This window comes from Lolium rigidum, unplaced genomic scaffold (genome assembly GCF_022539505.1).
Source record: "Lolium rigidum isolate FL_2022 unplaced genomic scaffold, APGP_CSIRO_Lrig_0.1 contig_33893_1, whole genome shotgun sequence".
NCBI classification, from domain to species: Eukaryota; Viridiplantae; Streptophyta; class Magnoliopsida; order Poales; family Poaceae; genus Lolium; species Lolium rigidum.
In genome coordinates, this window is record NW_025900252.1 from 9,437 (window position 1) to 21,482 (window position 12,046).

At 44.5% G+C, this 12,046-nt stretch overlaps 2 long non-coding RNA genes across 2 annotated transcripts; one reads left to right on the forward strand and one right to left on the reverse strand.

Moving 5' to 3' along the window:
* Positions 1-3,643: 3,643 nt before the first annotated feature.
* LOC124681096 lies at positions 3,644-5,935 on the reverse strand. Its single transcript, XR_006995711.1, has 4 exons — positions 5,596-5,935; positions 5,092-5,511; positions 4,471-5,009; positions 3,644-3,998 (listed from the first exon to the last, which is right to left on the reverse strand). It is a non-coding gene; the product is annotated as an uncharacterized LOC124681096 (long non-coding RNA).
* A 3,373-nt stretch (positions 5,936-9,308) lies between these two features.
* LOC124681097 lies at positions 9,309-11,139 on the forward strand. Its single transcript, XR_006995712.1, has 2 exons — positions 9,309-9,572; positions 10,200-11,139. It is a non-coding gene; the product is annotated as an uncharacterized LOC124681097 (long non-coding RNA).
* Positions 11,140-12,046: the final 907 nt, after the last annotated feature.

The following is a 12,046-nucleotide window of genomic DNA, read 5'->3' on the forward strand; positions in this document are numbered from 1 at the left end:
AAAGCAAGAATAGGCTGAAGACCACTCGATGCTTCGTTCCCAGCGGAGTTGCCAATTGTGTTGGCATGCAAAACTACCGGACAACACTAGGATAACCGTCGTACTTTCGTGACGACGAACGGATGATTTTCGAGCAAATCAGCAAAGATACCTCAATTTCGGAGAGGAAAGACGACCGCTTTTCAGCGCAAAGCGGTAAAGATTGAACCGAATCCTAGGGCTGCTAGAGCATGGCGGAGAAGACGATATAGAAAAACAGTATGTAAAAAAGAAAAGGTAAATTATTGTATTGATAGATCGATTGGTTCCTTTTCCTCAATCGGCCAAAGCCTTTATATAAGGGATCATGCTGAGCGTCCCCCGGGGGATCGGAGCTTTTGATCCCCCGCATCCAGCGCTCGACACGTGTCCACTAGGGACCACTCATGCACACGGAAGAAAAAATCCCCCCACACTAGCGAAAAAGGCAAAGCATAACGTCGTCCACGATTATTCACTCGACAACTCTAAAAAAAAAGACTATCCGCTCGACTTGCAGCGCGTCCAGCTCCGGCAAGGGCGGCGTCCAACTCCAGCGAAGGAGGCGCCACGTCCATCTAGGAAGCACCTAGCTTGCAGCACATCAACCCTTCTCTGGCAATGGCAGCATCACCTCCCTCCCCAACGCAGCACCTCGCGTGCCTTCCGATTGCAGCATCACCGCCGTCGCCGGAGATAATACATCACAGCGGTCGCTTGCAGCAACGTCGGTGGAAAATTGTAGCAGCGTCAGTGACCGCTTGTAGCGACACCGGAGGCCGCTCGTAGCAGCGGTGGCCAGCGGCGGCGTCGTGGCAACGCCGGTGCCGCCTTGTAGCAAACTAGCAAGGCTGGATTATCTCATCCCGGTGTCGCCGATGCAGCATCAACATGGTAGTCGTTTGCAGCAAACGCCGATGCCGATGTCCATGGTAGCCGATGCCGATGTCCATGGTAGCAGCGCCGATTCCCCATGGTAGCATCGGCATCCGTCCTTGTTGGTAGCATCACCGGCAGGCCTTTGTAGCATCGGCGGCCGGCCTTGGTAGCATCGCCAGCAGGCCTTTGTAGCATCGACGGCCGGCCTTGGTAGCATCGCGGCCGGCCTTGGTAGCATCGCCGGCAGGTCTTTGTAGCATCGGCGGCCGGCCTTGGTAGCATCGCCCGCCGACCTTTGTAGCAACTACTGCCTTGATTCGGAGCTCCGACGAGCACCGCCGGCATGAACTCGAAGCAACGCCGGCCCAGCCTCGCAGCAACAGCGGAGCACCGCGAGCTCGGCCGCTAGGGAGGCCGCGACGAGGAACGCGAGCAGCCGGAAACCGCGCCACCAGACGTGAGCAACGCGGGGGAGTGGCGGCGGGTGGCGACGGCGGGAAGCTGCATCGCGTGGCAACTATGGAGAGCAGAGGCGAGTGAAGATGCGGCGAAGAAGGTACGTGCGGATACGCGGGGAGCCACCGGCGATCTCGACGCCGAGAACCAGCAGCGGGCGACGACACCAGGAATCGATTGACGGCCACACTGGGAACCACCGGTGAGCAGGGTGCTGCTTGGATTCGAAAATGAGTGGATGGGCGATGGGGAAGAGAGAGATGGACAGGGATAAGGTGCGGTCGTCGGTTTGGTGGGTCCACAAGGGACGCGTGTCGCTCGCTCGACCCGGGGGACGCGTCGTGTGCGATCCCCCGGCGGAAGCAAAGCGTTTTCCTTATACTAGGAAAGTTGGCGCGGCGCACGCCGCGCCCTGTGGGTGATTCTGATGTGTAAAATAAAAAAGCAATTAATGGTTTGTATATTCGATTATTGGTATATAACCTCAATGAGACGACTGCTGTTTAGATTGATTTCTGTCGGGTGCCTTCTTTCTTAACACGTTGAATATTTTTTTTTTAGTTTAGATTATATTTCCATGCAATAATTGTCATTGGTTTTTTTTTGCTTGAGGCCGCATGTTTACTGAAATTAAAGTAATAGTAAGTTTAAGCGCGGTGCCATGTTGTGCCCGCGCGTGGACCTATTTCCAATGATTGTTTAGAAAGGCACAAAATATCTAAATTTGGCTGCATATTATACATACTGCAAATATTTATGAAATAATATGCTTGCAATTTGAAATAACTACGGACGTTAAATATGTTTGAAAATTTTCATAAGAGTTATTCATGTGACATGCAAGACATAGGTGTTTGAATGTGATAAGCAAATTATATCAATAATGTCGATATGGAAATTGAAAAGTTAGGTTAGAAACTATCTAGCACACTACATTTACTGTTGTCTAAAACTTATGAAGCTTAATTAGGAAAATAATATTTTGCTGTTTATGTGAATTATTAGGAAGTTATTTCTTTGGATTAGAATCGAATGAACATATGGTATTTAAAATAAACCAGAACATAAATAAAGTACATATATTTTTACTACTCCCTCTCTCACAGTTTATAAGGCATGCGCGTACCCCTAGGTCGCAAATTTGATCAATTTAGCATTAGTTATATGTTATAAAAATTATATCATTGCAAAGCTCAGATGTTCTATTTTCTAATGATATAATTTTTGTATTATATAATTTAAATTATATAGGTTAAATTGATGACCTAGGGGTACGCGCGCGCCTAATAAACTGTGAAGGAGGGAGTACTGAATATTGAATTATAAGTATATCTATTTTTTAGAATATCAATGGAGGTTTCTGTACTTAAATGACATCCATTTGGAATGTCTATTTTTATTACCAATCTCAGTACCGTGCTTTCAGAGCATTTAAGTTTCCTTAGCACATCCAAACTATTAGGTTGGAATAAGAATTGGATTATGTTCATTTAACCTGTAAAGGAACATTTTATTTTGTTAAAAAAGCATAGGTAATATTTTACAAAGTGTATTAAACAGCTAGCACTAATAGAATAGTGAAGACAAAGATGAACTTGTTAACATCATCAAGTTTATTTTCAACTATGATTATTGTATTATTGCTTCGTGTTGGCAAGAAATAAATTTTTTTTTTTGGCATGGTAATACGATTCTCGTTAATAAATAAAAGATGAGATACAAAGTACGTATACACCGATCTTACAGATCTGGAAAGATAGGATAAACCTATGTGACAAACCAACGTCTATCTATCTTCTTTGGCACCACCGTAGCAGCCACCGAGGAAAAAATGGGCAGATCACCTCTTCACCTGAGCTCGACGCGGCTCCATCGCTGATCATCAGCTTTTCGGACCTCCAATGTAGAATTGTGCATGTACTCTAACACAACCGTACGGTAATTCTCTACTCCATAGACTGCAGCTGCAGGTACAACACTACTGTACTACTTAATTCGACACTTGTTACGCACACGCCGTGAGCATGTGACACAGGAACGCGCATGCAGCGAGTGCTCGAGTGTGTGCCTCCACGGCTAACACTGTCTCTGTCTGCCGCTCTAGTTGTGATTCCATCCTTATCCTTTTCTCCTCCCCCCTCTCCCTCTCTCTCTCAGATTCGACACAGCGGCGTGCCGGCGGCCAAGGAGATGTGGCTCACGTCGCGGCGGCCGGGCACGCGCTCAGAGGCTGCACTATGCGCCCCGCTGAGGTGTTGAATTAGCAGTCAGGACGCCGGCGTGGGTCCATGGCCGGCATGCTTTGATGACTGAAAGTGTGCAGGCACGTGCGGGCGAGGCTCGCAATACTGAAGCTCAGCCGCGTCGTTGATTCGTAGAGCCCGAGGGCGAAGGAGGTAGTTTCCACCAGTGCATCGTGCTGTCGAGCCGGTGTGGCTGGTCTTCGCTGGATCCTACGTTTGTTCCATGCCACGCTGGGGATGCCATTGCGAGCAATAGCAAGCCGCCCGCTTGTTTGCAGGGCCAGACCGGCAGTAGAGCTGGAGGATGAGGAGCTAGACTTGCGCCATCCGGCTCCGGCAGCAGGCACCAGTGACCCAAACTGAGTAAGCTCACTGGCGATTGAGCGGATAGGGTGCCATCACCTGTGGATAAGCAAAAGATGCAGCATCAAAATCAATTCATAAGGTGCCTTTTTGTCTTCTCTTTCTCTAACTTTGATTAGCACATTGGTTTACAAATCGTAAGCATGATGTATACTAACTAAAACTTTTCCAATCATAGCTGTTTGTGTATCAAGAAAGATGAAAACTTAGTTGCATTTGATCAATACCTTGGTATACAAAGCTGTAGCATCAGAATTGTTAACACAATATTTCTTTTCCTAATTTTTTCTGGAAAGTATTTTTAGCCAAGTATTCATGTGCCTGTGTTTGGATTTTGTAAGCAAGTCATGGAAGTCCTATTGGCGCAACAAAAATAACATTAATTCATTAAAGGTGGATGTGTAATCAAAATTATATGCTTCCCTGCCTAGCTCTTTTTTTCTGAACATTTACAACTTCCATAGAAGAGGTTTTGAACTCGTGTAGGAAAACAAAGGAAGGAAAACAATACCTTCAAGAGTCTAAGGAGGAATGATAGAGGATTTAGGCAACCTCCCGTGAAGTAAGCGCGGATTCAGCCGACAATAACTGGTATGTTATCTTTCTCTGAGGCACCATGGGTGCTTTGTTTCTGTCCTGAGTTACTGCCTGAATCAAAACCAAAACTATCACATGAAAGAGATCCAAGAGCAAAGGCCAGAAGAAAATAGCTGCGACACTCTAAAGCATGCTTTCAGTTGGTTCATTTCAGTGAAATTACTCATTGGTAGTCTGATTGATAACTGGAACACGCTTAAGAACAAACACCACGGAGACAGTAGGTCAATAAAGTGCAACCTATGGTATACTCATTTAGTGCAGGTACATACAACAACAGACAGTACAAAGATCAGAACTAAAGCAGGTAAACCTCAACTCATCAGATAGAGAAGTACAATAAACAGAGGTAGTTGTATGGGTCTCCTATCTAAACTGAGTTCATCGTGCCTGGAAATGATCTGTGACCATCATCTGCAGGCTTCAGTTAAAAACCTAAACATGGACCTGACCCTGCAATTAGCACGCTGTGGTTAGTTTGTCTTCTATGGATGGCAATGGAACTTCCTAAACTGAGCAAGATGTAAATACTTACTGTAACAATATTTAGACGGGAAGTGCCCTGCCCAGGATAGCATCGACATAGATGAACACATCGAGCACAACGCGTTGTCACAACATCTGCAGCGACATGATCGCTCTGTCCTTGACAGATCCTGGAAGCAAACTCCTCTCTGTCCATCAGATGATCAACACCACAAGACAATGCAACCGCACATCATTTTATTTCTGCCGTCGCTTCTCCCTGTCGGGACCTGTTTCACTGCTTCCTTTCCTCTTATTTGTGTACATGGGGAGGGGGACATGACAAAGAGGAAGCTTATAGGACTGTTTCCAACGGAGGAGATGAGGCCGGACCTCCTCAGCTGGCAAACCGAGGAGAAGCCTCATCTGCAGCCTCATGGTTGATTTCCTTGCTGGCGCGCTTGTCCTGGCCCGGTTCTGCAACTGCAGTCTGCAATAAAAATAGGTTTTAGAATCACTGCTTTGTTACGATGAAATGTGAGCTGTGCAACCAACAGATTAGCTAGACAACCACCTGGCAAGACTAAGATTTCTGCTTCCCCTTGAAGAGGGCCTTGGCCGGGCGTCTCTTGTCGCTGGTACCCTTTCTCTTCTTGCCTTCGGTTATCTGACCCATGTTCTAGTAGAAAGAACATTAGAGCACATGATGGCAGACTACAAAGCATCTTCATGTGCAGATTTAATCAAACTCACGCCAACCACACGTATTAGATGGTGCTCAGCACATATATAGTAGACCATATAGAGAGAAAATGAGATTAGATGGCACTATGATGCCGAAGGTGTAGTCTTTTACACATTGTTTTATAGGTTGTTGGATCCGGCCTTAACCTGTGTTGAGACGAAAAAAATGCTGAAAAAAATCAAAACATTATAGATAACAGCATGTCTGCAGTGTAGCAGCAGGGTGAAGCACTGGGTTTCAATGATTTGTTGGCGTATCAACCTCCAGGCCTAGCCAACAAATAGCTACTGACAAAACTGCAAATAGACAAAAGAAATTGAGTTAGGTTTCCTTTTCTCTATGTGTTTAATACTGTGCCTTCAAAATAATCACACAAATATAGCTGAGAAAGATGCCAAATGATTTTCCTAACATCTGACATATACAACTCTGAATGACAAACATAAGGGCCGATTGAGCAGAAGAATTAATTAATCTGCTATTGTAAATAACTAAAAGAAGGATCAAAGGAGCAGATTTCCCTAACGTTTATTTTGCAGCTAGACCATCCATCTAATAGACTTCTGAAAAGTACAATACTACTGAATACGAAAAATAAACTGAATACGAAAAATAAACTGTGAGTGGACTGAAATTGAAGCGAGAGGGGAAGCTGATCTGAAGCAATATGTAGCCTGATGCGCAGCCATACTCCACATCATCTACCTCTTCGTCGCATCCGTAAATCCACGTTCAAAAAACAAAAAACCCCAAATTTCACAGAAACAAAAATCGTAAGAAAAAGAAAAATCTGACAGCAGAGGTGGAGCTCACCAGCCGCCGCGGCTGTCTCCATCCTCGTCGGATGCTCCACTCTCAGGATGCTCCACTCTCATCGCCGGGCCGTGGTCACTATGGCCGTAACTCCGTATGCATCCTCGCTGCATCCTATCTTGGATGAGAGAGAGAGAGAGAGAGGAGGAGGAGGCTAGAGAGAAACGGAGAGGAGGATGCAGTCAGGCATGCTGACTGCTCGTCGACGCATGTTGTGTCGGGTGCAAGCCTCCCGTGCGCCGACGCCGCTGGGGACTCGTCGTGCTCCGGCGACCTCCTCCTTATCCGTCGGGGGAGAACAATGGGGAGGCCTCATCCAGCCTTCTCCTTGTCCCGGCGGCGCGCCCGAAGGTGCGGTAGCCTCGCGCGAGTCTCGCCGATCCTTTCCGGTGGCGAGCGGGAGCGGACGGAGGCGGGCCGAGCTTCAACACGGCTTAGCGATTGGGGCCGTGGAATTTGTGCGACGGGTGGGGACCCTGCTAGGGAGATCGTGCAGGAGATGCGTCGGCCGGCGGCGGCGTGGGCGGGCGAGGAGGTGCGGTGCCGGCGGAGCTCATCAAGGAGCTTGGCATGGTAGAGGTCAAGAGAAGATGAGATACCGCTGCGACGGGGTCTGTCCTTTCGAGAGAGGCCGTCAAAGAAAAATATCCGGTCAATGCGGTGGAATCGTCCGGCAATAACAGCAGCATGACACGTACTCCACTAAAGAAAACAATGGAAGAGCCACGATACCCTAAAACCGGAACCACCGGAGATTAGAGGTGCATGAAAGGAAAGAAATCTCTACTACTTTAAAAAGAGGAATGTGTTCCGTGATCAGGCGGTCCGTCCTTCCCTTCATCATTCGGTCGTCCTTCGTCCATCCGCGCGGACAGGGATTCAGTGACATTACAACAGCATGGCACGCTGTGCCATGACCTCCCATCCACCCTATACTTTTCATCTAACGGCTGTAATCAAGCGATCGGAAAATTTTGCTAAATTTCTCTTTTTTGCTGCGTCCAAAATATAAAGTATTTTCGATTGAAACTTTCCGTACTTACAACATGATTCGTTGGCAACATGTACATTTTTTGTTTTAAATTTTTTGATGATTTTTTTTAAAAAATATTAAAAATCATCGTAAAATTCAAAACAAAAAATATATGTATTGCCAACGAATCATGTTGTGAGTATGGAAAGTTTCAATCAAAAATACTTTGTATTTTAGGCGCAGCAAAAAAAACAAATTTGACAAAATTTTCTGATTGCTTGATTGCAGCCGTTAGATGGAAATTGTAGGGTGGATAAGAAGTCATGGCACAACGTGCCATGCTGTTGTAATGTTACTGAATCTCTGTCCCATCCGCGCGTCGCCCTCACTTGGTATTTTGCTTTTTAACCCTCCGCAAAAAGATGAAATCAACCATGCCGTCCACAAAATCCGCTAGATCCAAATCGACAGACTCCTCTCGGTCCACGGCGAGGAGGGTGCCCCGACACATCTCCCGGTCCAGAGGCGATGCACAGGTCGGCGAGGCGGGGCTCGCCCAGTCCCGGCTCCTCCCGCGCTGAGGCAATGTCGCCGATCACCGGCTCAGGGACCCGTGTCCCCGCCCCCATTGTCATCCTCTTTCCGTGCTGCCAAGCCCCAGCGCCACCTCCTCCTCCAACGTTGAGGAGGGCTCGGCTGGATCACCCTTGATCCCACGCTCCCGCGCCACTTCCTCCTCCAGCTGCGTCGCCGAGCTCAGCGATGAGGGGATCGGCCGGTGTGCCATCGAACCCTTCGGGACAACACCCTGACACCGCTGGCGGCCACGGGCCACACATCGCCGGAACTGGGCCGGCATCACAGGTGATTACTGACTTGTGTATATCCACATTTTCTTGTTTCACCTGGAAGCTTGTTCTTGTTTTCAGCGAGATGAACATCAGGAATTTACTGTTAGAATAGTATTATATTATTTACATGAAAGATACATCATGCTGGGCATGTAATTGGTCTATTTTAAGGGTTTACACGACATATGGCATGAAGCTGGGTCATTTCCTTGTTCTCTTTGCTATTAAAAAAAAGCCATTTCAGATCATTTTTCAAACATATCATATGTGTGCACTTAAATCAAGCAAAGTATTATATAAAGTTCATGTATGGCATATAGTTTGTGAATCATTATCAACTGTTTTGGTCAGTTGTTTGTATTTAGGAGCTAAAGACATAGAGTTCATCTTTAACATCAACTGTTTTGGTCAGTTGTTTGTATTTAGGAGCTAAAGACATAGAGTTCATCTTTAACATCAATTGTTTTAATTGTATTTAGGAGCTAAACGTCCCGAAAAAGGATGTCGAGCAGCTCTTGGTGTCATTGATTCTGGACAACGTGTCTAGGCCACATATATCGGGTGATCAAGCAGGTACAATTTTTTGATAACATCACTGATAAGAGGTTTCTTGCAGATCATAGTTAATAGTGTATCATTTCTCGTGTGATCTGTGTTACCATGGTAGTTCTTTTTATTTCTTAGAAAAAATTATCCATAGTCTTCTACTGTCCTTGAATTAGTGCTCCGCTCTCCGGATTAATTTTCCTAATAGAACAAAATGACTGATTTGTGTGTTTAATGTTATGGCCCTTTGTTTTAATATCTCTCATGGTGCAAACATGTGCTAATGCTTAATAGAATGAAACCTCTGAATGTAGCTCAAGATACACTGGCAACCTTGAAACAAGGAACTGGGAATGAATTCCGCAACAGGAGCAACACATAATGCCAACTTGCAGATTTTGGTGAGTTCAATGCACATTGTTGCTTATGCATTTCAATTAGGTACTAGAAATAGTAACTGAAATGATGCATATCTAAAATATCGTCAGCACTGGGAGTGGCATCAACACATATTTGGAGAGGCCAAGTTGGTCACCTTCCAGCGTTTATAACCATTATGATAGCTCCGAGCCGACACCAAGTGAAGTCATGCGACGAAACATAGGACATACCAAAAGAATCCGGTAACTGATTCCCTATCTCTCTTTGCAACAATAATTTGAGGCAAGCCAATCATTTAGTTGAAAGTTTCTTATTGCTTCTATGTTTCGGAAGTAACAAACCATTGTTTATTATGTTTCAAATGTACTCCAGTGTGTCTTTCATAGTTTGATGAATGGGCAAGTACAATCCAACTAGCTGAGTACATTCAAATAAAATCAATAAGGCCGTCTCCTCCCTGCGTTACAATTCATATCCCCTCTCTCTTTATTGGTGTTGTTATGTTGCCTGTTGAGGTGTTGGATTGTTGCCTGTTGAGGTGTTGGACTGTTGCCTGGTGAGGTGTTGTTCTGTTGCCTGTTGAAGAGGTTAGAACTTCGCCGGAATTTTATTCGATGCTTTGGTTCTAAGCATATTAGCAGTTTGGTCTTTATCTGAAAAGAATTTCATGCCTCGGTCACAAGCTCCAGAATAGAGATTCCGGAATTTGAGGAACAACCAGGTTTTGTTCTTTATCGTACATGTCTTTCTATCCTTTTTTACCTTCTTCCAACAACACCAGTTTTCTGGAATTAGTTTCAGCAGACTCTGTTGCTTTCCAGGAGTGTCGTAACCCTGTGATTTGATCATCTATTGTGCAATTGCTGTAGATAAAGCAGATGAGGGATGGTCGACAAAAGAAATCTGAATCATCAAATGGATCAAATAATCTGAAGCGTGGGTAGAGTTATAATTTCTCCTGAATTATTGTTTGTTTTTCCAGTTACATAATATGCAGGTGATAACACAATCTACTCTCCTTTGCTACAAATTCGTCATGAAAAACATAGTCGGCTCAAAATTATGTTCCTTTTTATACTTAGTTGGGTTGGAATGACGGCTGCATAAGTTGATGATTATTAGATCCACGTTTGGTAAGGTTGATGCCATTTTTCAGTGATTGAAACAAAAAATTATATGATATACCTTGTCATAAAATTCGTGATGTTGCTCGTTATCTGTCTCTAGCCTTGAGTATATTGTAAGTGCAGCTTCTTCGGGTAAAAAATATATATATTATGCAGCCATCCATCCCAGTCGTGAGCAGTGAGCAGCCTTAGTACGTTGCTACTCTCTCTGGAGGACTTCCGCATTTTACTTACTGCCCGAGCTATTTCATGTTTTACTTACTGCCTTGACAATTTCCAGATACTGCCATGAATGATTTTTCCAGCTGACAGAGTTTTTTTTTATCCTTGCAGGTTGTGCCATTTTGTGTTCTGATTGATTTGCAGGGATACACAAGTTAGTTGCTGTGGTGTCTCCTTATGGCCTGTCTTGTTCTCCAGTTCTGAAATTTGGATTGTGAGATGTAAGCTAATGTTATTCACAACATGTTAAGGCAATAAATTGGGCATGACACTAAAATTAGTCGTCCAGGTATCAACTATGATCCTTGATCATTTAAGCTTAAATGCTTGCTACACAGTGAGTTATCCCAGGGAGTTGCTTCCCACTATTGTTTTTGGTATGACATTTAGTAATATATTTCCAGATTATGCAAACATTCTTGTTATGTATTACCTTGTTTGCAACGTTTTTTTGGATTTATATTAATTGTTCAAGTAAGTTCATTTTTATGTGAATGGTCTAAAAATGCACTTCAAATAATTAAGTTGATGTCCCAAGAGTATTTTTCAAAATGATTCACTCTCCCGGATCCAAAATAACTGTTGGGTATTTAATAGCACAAACTTTATACTACATCAATATAAAATCTCCAACACTTTTGGATCGTAGGGTACTTATTATTCCAGATTATCCTTATTCATTACACACATTTGAATGTGTATCGATTAGTCCTTACATTTTTCATAAGTTGTTAGATCACAATGAAATCACTCCGCATCCGGACATCACCCTCACTCGTGACGTTAGGCTCTGATTCCATTTTGTGTGCCTACTGCCAACAAAAATCAGGTTGATGATATGATGCTTGTAGTGCAACTTACACTTATTATGGATCAAAGGGAGCATTATTAAATTTAATTTAGTGTTGGTCTTGAGACCATGTTTCCTGTCATATATTTGTGGGTAATGGTTGATGCTCGTATTTTAACTATTTTTTCTATTTTTTTACCTATTTTGTTACCCGTAGCAACGCACGGGTATTGTACTAGTAACAGGAAAAAGAAGGTAACCGGCTTGGGAAGAACGGGTCAACCGGCTGCCTCCTGTAACCGCGAATTGCAGGAAAGAAGAAAAAGAAGGAAAAAGAACCAACCATCTCGTGCATGTAGGAATTGATTGTGCGGCTACAGTAAAAAGGAAGGACGTGGCAACGTGTGGTTGGGCAAAATGAGCGAGGAAATAGTTGCCAAATCGTTCTCCTTTTAGTATATGGGTTCAACTTTGATATAAGGCGCGGGACTTCATGTTACAGGGCTGGCCGGACTTGACGTGCGCGAGTAAAACTCAAAAGCTAAAACCGACGTTGACACTTTCCATATATATCCCT